The 12,376-nt window shown below is 47.0% G+C and overlaps 1 protein-coding gene across 1 annotated transcript in view; it reads right to left on the reverse strand.

The window, feature by feature from the left end:
• Positions 1–12,376, reverse strand: part of ATP10A (ATPase phospholipid transporting 10A (putative)) — a 179,326-nt gene that overhangs the window by 119,718 nt on the left and 47,232 nt on the right.

The following is a 12,376-nucleotide window of genomic DNA, read 5'->3' on the forward strand; positions in this document are numbered from 1 at the left end:
TGCTCCCAACTTGGGCAGGACACAACTGACACTGTTGGAGACAAGGCTTCGGACCAAACTGCTCATTTTCAAATACGGTGGTTCCATACTACAGGCATCTTACAGGTCACTTCTGCGGAAAGCTGTCCCGTCCTTTCTCAAAAATACCTCCTGTGGAAAATATTTACAAACAGTACTGGTTCTGGAATGATCAATCATTAATAATGATGCCTCACATCTGGGCAGTGCATTGCCAAGGGTCACAAGCACCAGCATATGCACTGTTTCTCTAAGTTAATGACTCAAGTAAGAGGCACGGCCAGAGGAGATGGCTCAGGGCTGGGGGCCTATACTCTAGCACCTGGGGTTCCTGGGCTACAGGTAGGGGTCTGAGCAGCCTCTCCAGGTTCTTCCAGGAGAAACTGTTCTCTGTTAACCTCGAGCAGCCCCTCCTCTGGTCCTAGGTGGTTCCCGCTCTCAAGGTGGGCACCAGACCTTCCACACGTACCCTGGATTGAGTGAGGCTATGGTCTCTATTTGGATTTCCCTTTCTATTTTTTTGTGCATGATTTTTTTCCTCGTTATTTTTTTTTTCTTTAGGAAGACTGGCCCTGAGCTAACATCTGTTGCTAATCTTCCTCTTTTTTTTTCTCCCCAAAGCCCCAGTACATAGTTGTATATCCTAGTTGTAGGTCATTCTAGTTCTTCTATATGGGATGCCACCACAGCATGGTTTGATGAGCAGTGCGTAGGTCTGCACCCAGAATCAGGACCAGCAAACCCCAGGCTGCCAAAGTGGAGTGCGCAGACTTAACCACTCAGCCATGGGGCTGGCCCCCATCACTGTTAGCTTTTGAGTGAGTTTGACTTTGCCCTGTAAAATCAGAAATACCACCAATGGACATCAAGTTACCTCTTACAGCATGAGCCACTATTCTGTTTTCTTAGAGAGACGAGGTGACTGTTCTCAGTAGTCAAGGGAACCAGGGGGCCTGGATGGGCGGTGCTCACCATAGAGTCACACGGAAAACATGACTGCCTGGTGAGTGTCATTCTGTACTACTTCACTGGCAGACAACAATTAATCTCTGTGAAGAGAAAGCCGTTTTCCAAACATCAAATTGCTTCTGGCATCCTCTGGATGAGACAGGCATGTTACAACTCAAGTGGAGTAATCCTTAGCACCAGGCCCAATGCTTTGGGGAGAAGAACACATTTCACGGAATTTATTTTTCAGGTGGTGGGCAAATGAAGGAGTGTGTGTGAGGCGAAGAGACAGACAGACAGAGATAGAGACAGGGAAAATTTTCACAGCACTTTAAAAAAGCTCACGAGACTGTAAAATTACCCCAAATTTAATACACAGTCATTACACAACAGGCAGAAAAGGGGAAAGCCCAGAATGAGAGAGACAATGGCTTTAAAGCAGGGTTTCTCAATCTCAGCAAGACAGACATTTGGGGCCATGTAATTCTTCATCACCAGGGCTGTGTTGTATTGTAGGACACTGAGCAGGATCTCTGGGCTCCACCCAAGAGGTGCCAGCAGTGTGCCCCTCCCCACAAGCTGTAACACCCAAAAGTGGCTCTGGATGTTGCCAAATGCCTCCCGGGGTGCAAAATCGCCTCTGGTTGAGAACCACTACTTTGAAGCACCCGGGACAAACATTCTGGAAAATGGATTATTGAGTAAAGGCTTACAGAAACAATACATTTTAAAAATCATACAGGTGAGAACTCAGCACTGAAACAGAAATGGTAAAATCTGCAGCAGGAACTTGACCCAAATATGTTGTGTAATGTACAGAATGTGTCTTCTTTCTCCCCTAAACTGAACCATCTGCTTCTTCGGTGAGATACGCTAATGGATTCTGAATCTAACACGAAAAGGCAGAGGCAGTGAGAGAGGACACTTGGGGTGATTTTTTCTGAAGTGAATCTTGCGAGAGCAAAATTACTAAAAATACAGTAGTTTAAACTATATGCATGAGATATTTTCTAAAATATTTTCTAGTCCAGATATCTCCAAAAAGCTATATGCACTGTAAGAAATGTCCCAGATGTGTGTGGAAGCCCACATGAGCATGGAGGAGACTGCCCAAATGCATCAAGAGGAGTGGAAAACACTGGCCCCTCTGAGGGGAAGTCAGAAAGGACTGATCACTGTCCTGGCAGAACTCTCCCTCAAATGACAAGGGCCTCTCGCTTCTTTAGAAGAATGGGTGCCGAGTTTCTCAGCCCACACTATACTATGCTAGGACCACACAATTATTCACTACAAAGCAACAGTGCATACCCAGAAGAATGAACTTTTCCCAGGAAATATACTAGCTTGCAATAGCAAAATGATACCTAAAAGCAAGACAACTTAGAGACTAATTTGGAAATTTTAACATTGAACTTTTTCTTTTGACTAATCATTTCTACCGCAGACTTTTCTGAATTTCATGGAACATTCTCAAAATATCTCAGCAGATATCACGACGAGGGGATCAGATTCGCCATCTCAATAATAATACTGCCCATTTGTAAAGCATGTAAAACACTTTGGGGGCTATTTTAGAGTTTTCAAGGTAACTTCTTCTACATCATTTCACTCATTGGGATAACATCCCCACAAAACAGACAGAAGTAATATGATCCACATTCTTACAGGAGATGCCCTAAAGCTGGGAGAGGTCTCATGTTTTTAATAATTTTTCCTAAGAGGCTATGAGAATTCACATTTCTCCATCGGTATGTATCTAATACCGGCCCCCGTATTTCTGCAGCAATAGCTGCTTCTTCCTCTCTTCTTAAAACCTCCCTGCCAGTCTGACAGGCAGGATACCACGCTTTACCTTTTATCTGCATCTCCCTGACTCCCAGCCCATCTGACTTGTTCTTATGAGAATTAACTGCGTATTTTCCCCTCATTTTTTCGACTGTATTGTTTGCTTCATTCTTGACAACTGAATTTTTGAGAGCTTTTATATTAAATATAGTAATCCCTTTTCTGTCTCTTGCCTTGAAAATATTTTTCTCTAAAGAACTATGGTTTGTTTTTTCAATTTTTGCTTGTGGTGTATTTTCTCACATAACAGTTCAAAACTTTTATATAGTTTAATATGTCTGACTTTTTTTAGGCCTGGCTTAAGAATGTCTCCTGCGCCCTTGAGCTGTATGTGTTGACTCTGTTTTTTGTGGGGGAAGTGCAGAGTTCTTTTCTTTTTCATATTTAAATGTTCAAACCAACTGATGTTCATTTTTATATGGTACAATCTAAGGGTCTAATGCTGTTTCCTCCAGAGAGCCAACTGTTTAAACACTATTTATTAGATAATCTTTTTCCCATTGAACTTAAACACCCACTCTAAAATTCTCACATATAATATCATTTATTTGGGGTTTACCTTTTATGCTGAAGCAATCAACTTGCCTTTTTTCAGGTCCACACTATACTAGTCTGAGTGCACAGTGTGTCAGCTCAGCTCCACCATGAGGTACCCCCATCTGGGTGAATAAGCCCCTAGGAGGAGCCCCAGCTCAGCACGTGGGGTGAATGCCGGACAGGCTCCCACTCCCCCCTGCAGGGCACCCAGGAGTCACACACAACTGCATGGTGCAGCCCTGGTTCCACTAAGTGGTACCAAAAGTCCCTCCTTTTTCATCTTTTTAAAAATGTCTTGGCTATATTGGGGCATGATAAGGCCATTTTATTCAATCCCAAGAGAACCTCCAGGCAGAACTGTACCACACACAGGCATATTCTTGGAAGAAAACTGGGATTGCACTAGCACTCACTCTTCCACCAGGGCCACGGGAAGCTCTCCATCACCCAGTGCATACATCCTTCAAATCCTTGCCTACATTCTTGCTTAAGTCCTTCAAGAAGACAGTGCTGTTTTTTTTCACGAAGGTTTGAGCCTTCTTGTTAAATTTATTCTGAGGTATTTTACAGTTTTTGTTCCTATTTTCAGTGGACCATCTTCCCCACTTCCTCTCCTAGGTGCTCACTGCTCCCTGAAACAGTCTACGTAGTTCTTCTCCGTGTGGTCACAAGGCTTCCGCAGCAGCTCCATTTCTGTGGGTATGAGCCCCCCTGCTCAAATCATCTGCCTCTCCCTGGCAGGCAGGCCCCTTTGGAGGAACAGTCACTGTGCTCAGTTAGCATGCTCCGGCTCTGCTCTGCTCTGCTCTTTAAAGTGATGGACGGTGAAGTGGTCCCCAGGAGAGCAGAGAGCACAGAGCTTCACCCAGGCCTCCCTAGTAGCCTCTCCCAGCCTCAGGGGCAAGTGAAAATCACCCCTGGGACTAGGGTGTCTAGTCACTTTTTTATGCACTGACAGGCATCCTTGCATGCATGGAGGGCCACCTTCCCCACTGGAGGCCCACAGACCTCTGCAGGCCCAGGCTTTTTCAAGATGTTCTGCTTTGTGAGACTCATCCCAGGTCTCTCTGACACTCTTCTCCAAGTGCCTGTGGCCTGTGGGGGGAGCCTGCACTGGTGCTCATTAGGGACCTGGATGGAACCCAAGGCCTGCTCCAGGTGCCCAGAGACCCCAGAAGCCACTCTGCTCAGGCTCGTGGGGTTGGAAGGGAGAAGGATTTGTGCTCAGGCCACATTTCCCCAGAGCGCCCTGCTTCCTCTGAATCCGAATTTTGAAAGCAAAAAGACTTCATTGGTGACAAGCTCCCTCCCTCTCATTTGAAATAACAAGGGAACTAAGAGCCAGAAAAGCAGATCAATCTCACTCACTGTGGTGGGGGGTAGGGGGAAGACTGGGTCGATGCAGCCCAATTTGCCTCTTCCTGCACTGTTGGGAGGTCCTCCTGATGCTTCCTGCAAAGCACCTGCCTCCCCAACCACCACCAGCCTGGGTTTCTCCTTGCCATGCAGAATTAGAAACCAAGCAAGCAACCTCTTCTCTACATAAAACCTTCCTAAAAAAAAAAATCACCACAATGACATTTTTCCATAACATATTTATTGCAAATGTCCCTAAATTGTGACAGGCTATGAAGAAGCAGGATCACTGAAAGACCTCAGACAAGCACTGCCCCTCTCAGAAGATTTAGCCCCTGGAACAGAAGGAATGTCAAAATATGATCAGACTATGCTATGGTGACATGATTTCTTCTTATACAGTTTGTGTGGTGACATAGGACACCTCTGGTATTCACAGCTTGGGGGTCAAATCCCCATTTTCTCCAGTAAAGCAGTTAACAGCAGCAGTAACCTCAGGAAGTTGACTTCACCCAATAATTTTCTGAGAACGATCAACAATGCTGGAATTCAGAACAAACAATGAACTCTGTTTTCCTCCTTGGGTAAAAATATGGTGAGACCGGCCATGCTGACAGTCACCTTTTCCCATGTGCCATGGGCGCCAAACCCCACAAGGCCACATCAGGGTCACTGTCACCATTCTGTCTTTGCAGAACCCCTGTGAGGTGGTGCCATTTCCATCTTAAGGATGAAGATACTGAGAGTCAGAGGGGGTTAGGTTAATTCCCCAAGACTTACAGCGAGAAGTCAGGAAAGCTGCTCTAAAAGCACGCATAGAAGGAAGGCCTGAAACTAAAGTAGCTCGTGCTTCCAATTTTAGATAATTGGGGGGAAAATGCTGACAAATGGGAATTGCTAAATTATAGATGTTCTTGCTTTTCTTTATTTAGAAAAAAAACAGTATAGTTTTTGTTCTTTGGGAAATTGAGCACATTACAACTGGTTACACACAAAGTGTTCTTTGTCGCCATACAAATGTACAAAGGTAAGACGCTCGTCCCTCCTGAGGAACTGAATCAGCCAGGGGGTTCCCACCACCTCAGCACCGAATTGCCGTCACACAGCTGAGCCCACCTCACGGTACCTGGGTGCCACAGACGTGACTGTCACACACGATTCCTCTGGGGGAAAGCCTGCACCGACCTGTCACCTCTGGTCCAATTTAAAACCCGTAATAATGATGAGTCTGGGCCTTCGCTGAAGTCTTCTGAGATGAGGGAGTAGGAGACTCTCCCTCAGCGCTCCTCAGTGATTTGGGATTGAAAGGGCTTGTAAATAGAAACAAAAATTGTTTCAGTGTTTTTGGATTCTGCTTATGTTTCTAACAATTTAAACGTCGCTGAATTACATTTCCGATTTTGGTTTTAGCAATAAGGTATTATCCTTATCACTATTCTTGGTAGTACTTACTCTCCCAAAGTGTGCCAGATAGGTACCAGCACTAAAATTACTGCCTGCAAATATTACTTTAGACGTTTTGTTCCTTAACTCTGAATTTGTGTGTCATAAAATCCACTGGGAAAAGTTTGGCCTGTGAAAATAGTTTGTTTCAGAGCTAATGAATATGAGCTGAGCATCCATCTACCTCGGTCATCTACACCGCGACGCTCTATCAGGGCCTGGGCCCACACACAGCAAGCCCAGGCACCTGGACCGTCCTGCAGCAGGGAACCGCCAGGGGGTTTACAGACAGCTTTTCACGCGCACACTCTGTGCTGACAGTCACCAGGGAGCAGTCACCTCTCTTCATACAACCCTGGGGTTCCCACTGGGGGACGTGCCCCCCATAATCACAGATCCAGTCACAGGTGACCCCACGGCCAGGCAGGCTTCCTGGGCATGGATGGAGCCACATGTAGTTTGATAGGTGTTCTCTGCCCAGAACTTGCCTGGTGTCCCACTGAGATGGGCCAACTGGGTCACAGGACAAGCTATCCCTGGATAGAAGGGGCGGCAGCAGTGATTCGAACTCGCCTTGGAGAGGCCTCTACTCCTTCAGGGGCTTTGGAAACTTTAGTAAGTTGGAAATGTTATTTTTTCAGAAAAGAATTCACAAAGCACAAGTCTTTGTAAATTAGGACTCCTGAATGGCATTAGGAAATGCTGCCCCCTAGGCAAGGCAGGGTCTGAGGCCAGCACTGTGGTGGCTCCCTGCTCCCTTGTCCCTGTCCTTCCTGGATGCCTTCCAGGGGCTCTGTGCTCCCTTGAACTCAAGTCTCTCTCTGACTTCTCTATTTTCCGCTAGGTTTTATCTTTTAAATCACGGACTCTCTCCTGATGAAGACAGGATGCTCTCTGAAGGATGAGCAGGTTGTCAGGTCCCTTCCCTTGGGGACAGTCACCAGGATGGCTGCCCCACAGCTACGATCTTCCCTGCCTCAGGCTCAAGGCTCAGCCTCCCCACCCTTCTAGGGCAGAACGTTGTAACAAGAGATGGCTCTCCTCTGGGGCAGGGGACAGAAACTGCAGGACAGAACACACACAACCCCACCCTGCTCCCACCCTCGGCCAGGATTCCACATCTAGGTCAAGTCCTCCAGGGAAGTCCACAGAGGAGACTGAGCATGTGTCACACACAGAGATCAGGCTCACCACAATAAGAAGTTTCCTGAGAACAGAGTTAAATGTGAGACTTGCGTGACTATTACATACTTAGTCTTAAGCTTCTTAAAAACATAACCTTTGCAAAGTCTGTCAGGGCCACACATCTGGGATACAGACTTCATTGGCTGGCAGAAGCCCCCAATGCCTCCCGTCTGCCTTCTCCCTCTCATCTGCAGTTAATAACTTACTAGCACACCCCTCTATTTCACCGACGTCAGACACTCTTCTGTGGATAACAGCCCGGCCCTGGTTGGAAGGACCAGACTCCAAAGCCAACAAAATCAAAGTATCTTGGAGGAAAATAAATGCTCCTGAGGCACCAGGTGCAGTATGTGCTTCATGTTTCAAGGATCTGGATTCCAAACTAGGACAGTTCCCTCCCTGAGGTCAGTGCTCCCAGGCGAGGGGTGTGGGTGCCCACCTTCCCCGCACCTCCCGCAGTCCCCCTGCTGCCAGCAGAGCTGGAACAGGTGCCCCTAAGGCCCAGGAGACACCACTATGAGAGTCATTTGTTGTAGAAAAGGGGGCCAACCCTACACACTCATGTGGGTGACAGGAGGTGCACATGAAACCACAATGACCCTCAGAATGTGCTTATAGGGGTCAGATCACCCACCACAGCCTGTCTGTGGACATCCTATAGAATGGCTGAGAGCACATCGGAAGGCAGCACGAAACAATGAGAAGGCTTAAATCAGCAGGAGAAAAAAGGGCTTTTCTCCTGCCTGCAAAGTACCAGATTCCCACATGGTGAAACAGCTTCCAGGACCCCATGGCCACAGTGGACTGGATAACACTCAAACACTGAAAACAAGAACACACTCTCTCCAGACTGTGTGGGCAAATCTCGACTCTGTGGGAGCTTCCTAATGCTCTGGCTAGCTGACCCCCACCCCTCACTCAGAAACACACAGCATGCCTCCCACACGCAGACAAGCCGAAAAAGCGACTACACTAGGAGCCCAATAATGCAAACTAAGCCTAGTTTAGCGTGGACAGGTTTGTCCTGCAGCACACTCTGGAACAGTCCCTGAGACTTCCCACCCATCCCAATAAAATCCTCTCTACTTCAAATATCAGCACTCACGGTAACTATTTTAACCATCTATTTCTTATCCTATTTAATTTTTTATCTTTCAGTTTATTACTAGTATTTCAACAACATCAGAGACTATGTGTTTTTACAGAAGTAAAATCCACACATTTCATATCTTCTCAGTGTCTGAATAACTCTAGCTGTCTGCACTACCCTTATGCTGTTCCCGTTTAGAGCTTCAGCCACAAGGCGTGGGATTTGGTGAGTCACTCTGGCTGAAGGGAAAATGCGTTTCCTTTTAGGTAACTACCTTGAGAAAAGAAAGCCCTTTGGCAGCCTCCCTTCAGCCATGGAGGGCAGTCTGGCGCACGCAGTGTTCCCAGGGAGACAGGGACTCATCTCACATGCACGAGCCCATATGCTATCATGTGTGCACTGGGTTTGAGGAGGCTACTCACCCAGCAGCAACGCAGACCCTGGAGGTGGGAACACACACACACAGCATACAAGGGGGTCTGGGTGCCCCTCAGCGGCACGCAAGTGCACAGGTGTGAGGCAGGTGAGCTGAGAAGAGGAGCCAGGGATGGGGGCCAGACTTCTAGGTTAAACCTCCAGAGTAGGCACTTATGAGCTGCGCAGCTAGTCATGTCTCTGACCTCAGAGTCCGCATGTGCAAAGCAGGATAACAGTGATGTCCCTGTACCATGGGTGGTGGCCCGTGGGTGAGGCAACACGAGCCAGGACAGCCTGAGCTCAGTTCTGCACTCAGGGCCACTGTGAACGTGTCTCAGGTGCAAGTCTCTGGGGGATGGTGGTTGGAATGCTGACTCACGTTAACCTCCCAAGCAGCCAACACCTATCACCCTTAGTTCCTCATTCATCAGGCCTCAATTTGCTCATTTTGGTAAAATTGTTCAATAGGGCTCCTGGAGCAGCTTGCTTTTAAGGAAAATATACCTTCTAGCTCTAGAAAGCATCCTGACCCTGATGCCGATGCACCTAAGGCTCACCTGGCCTCCTACCTTTCGCACCATAGGGCAGGAAGGGCACCCCAGTCCCCCAAAGGGAATCCCTCATACTAACCTCTGAACTCCAACGCGTCCTACAGAACACAAAAGCCATCCGTTATTGATCCATCACTCTGATAACCGATCCAGGTTGGTGAGCAGCTACTCACGTGCCCTGAGCCAAAGGCTGAAAACCTCTCCATATTTCAATGGGAAGGATCTCATTTACATTTTTATACCGACACCAGGAACATACGCTACACCCGAGGAGGGCACATGGCCTACTTAGGTTCAGTACCACAGCCAAAGCCACCTTGTTCACCAGAGAGACTTTTTAAATTATTTTTCTGTTTTAAGTCAGAAAAATGTTGCTTTAGGGCCAAGATTTTATTTGGGAACTCTCCATCTGGATGCTTTTCTCCTTAGAACAGGAGAAAAATTGGGCAAAATGCACAGTGGAAACACTGGTGTGTGCCCATCCCCACAGGACAGACTGCATTGTCTTAACATCGCAAACACAGAGCTGGGCTTTCCTCGTTTAAAACCAAGAAGACGACCACACTGAGGATAAACGTTGAGGCAGATGCTCTCAGGCCCACGAGCCTCCCTCGCTGCAGGCTGCAGACCGGGGCTACACGGACAGTCTACCGAGTCAGATCACTAGAATAATGAAGCTGTTTCCTACGGTTCCTGTAACACATTACCACAAACCCAGGGGCTTAAAATCACACAAATTTATCACCTTATAGTTGTGGAGGTGAGAATTCCCAAACGGATCTCACTGAGCTAAAATCATGGTATTGGAGGCTCTAAGGGAGAATCTGTTTCCTTGGCTCTTCTGCTTTCTAGAGACGCCCACATTCCTTGGCTCACAGCCCTTTCCTGCATCTTCAAAGCCAAAAATGGCAGCCAAGTCTTTCTCACTGAGCTGCCTCCTGTCTGGTTCTCTCTTCCGATTCTTTCTTCCACCTTAAGGACCCCTGTGATTACATTGGGGTCACCCAGATAATTCAAGATAATCTCCTTATTTTAAGGTCATCTGATCAGCCACCTTAATTCCACTTTACCATATAACCTAAAATATTCACAGTCCTTCAGTATTAGGATGTGGACATCTTTGGGAAGGCCATTATTCTGCCTACAACAAATCAAAAACAGAAGTTTGGTAAAACTGCATTTTACATATGAGGAAGATGCGGCAATATTCAGTGGGGTGTGCTGTTTTAGGGGCTTCACCAAGAACTCAGTTTCCACCTGGTACCCTCATGATCAAGGGGTCTTTGTGAAGTGGGAGAATTCCTGACATCAGGCAAGGCCAGGTCACAGGAATACATCCTCATATGACCCCCTGGACACAGCAATCTTGGGGGTCTGAGGAGATAAATTATTAGTAGGAAGGTAGTAGGGTAGTGACACTGTGGCCTGCGTTGAGGCCCTCCTTCCCAGTCTCTCAGGCACTTCCACTATGTTGTCCTCTCTGACTCTTGAATTACACACTACCCCTAGGCTCCTCTTTCATTCATTCATTCATTCACTCCCCTAGCAAGCGTCTGTTGGTTCTGCTGGGCCCATGCTAGGTGCTGAGGATACATCAGGGAGCAAGGTGTGCTCATACCCTCTGAGCGCCTGAACATTTTTCTCTGCTTCTCAAGCATAAGGACCATGTCTCTAGAGTGACTCGCCCACTATCAAGAGTTCTTCAGAGAGAGCAACAGAACCAAAATAAGCAGCCCAAGTTGCTCTGTCTTCATTAGTCCGTTTGACCCAGGATTTGGCCACAATGTAGCTGCCATTTTATCCTCAGATGAGCTAAATCCGGTCCCCATCCACAAGTGCCTTTGTCACCAGCACTTGTTCCATAAGGATATGCATTCTCAAGGCTCCAATGCCTGCTGCCATCCTGTCTGTGCTTCCAAGACAGCCCACAATGGGCATGCCAGCAGTGCCTGGTGAAGTGAACAATGAATTCAGAAAGCCCAAGAGTCAAGCTCACTCAGGCTTGACCACGCTGGGAAATTCCCAAACCTCCACAGGCCTTGGTTTCTCTGAGTGTAGAATGGAAGGAGCAGTGCTCCTCCCAGACATGGCCACACGTGCGTCTCTAATGCCACCCACGTTGGCTGGTCTGTCTTCACACTGCTCTGCCTCAACATGTGTGTGTGAGAGTGTGTGGTGTATGCAGGAGTGTGTGTGGTGTATGCACATAAGTGTGTGTGGTGTATGCAAGTGTGTGGTGTGTGTGTCAGTGTGGTATATGTGCGTGAGTGAATGTGAGTGTGCATGATGTATGCACATAGGTGTGTGGGGTGTGAGTGTGTGGAGTGTGAGTGGTGTGTGCATCCGTGTTTGTGTCTGTGTAGGGTATGTGTGTGCACACGCACGTGCAAATAGGTACATGCAGACATACACGTAAAGGACAACTGACAGGGAGCAAACAAAGTAGAGCAGAAAGAGCATGAGGCCTCAAATAGAGCCCAAGTGTTCAAGTTCATCTCTGTGATGTGGGTCTGGACAAACCATCTAACTTCTACGGACATGAACATTAGTCATCTTATCTGTAAAATATGCTTAATGACTAGGCAAGGCAAGTTGTCTCTCAGAATTGTCCTTGAGAATCAAAGCAGAAATTTTCCAAAGCATACCAAGAATTTGTTGAATAGTTAATATATACATTCAAATAAATGTTTGCTGACTAGTCAAATGAATAATAAATGTGAAATTTCTTTTAGAAGTAAAAAATAAAATACTATAGAAATATTAGATATTTTAAGTTCTGGCTTTTTCGATTTTAATGAACCTTGGGTAGGTGGATGCTTTTGGTTCAGAAAATAGAAAGGCGGGAATGGAGTAAAAGTAAAAACCCTTCTGAAACACAAGGCACACTGTCAAAAGAATACACACAGAGGGTGTGGTGAGCTGACGGTGATGCACGGGGACGTTCTGAGAGAAACCAGCCCCAACATCCACAAGTGGATGGATGGAC

This window comes from Equus asinus, chromosome 2, assembly GCF_041296235.1.
Source record: "Equus asinus isolate D_3611 breed Donkey chromosome 2, EquAss-T2T_v2, whole genome shotgun sequence".
Classification (NCBI taxonomy): domain Eukaryota; kingdom Metazoa; phylum Chordata; class Mammalia; order Perissodactyla; family Equidae; genus Equus; species Equus asinus.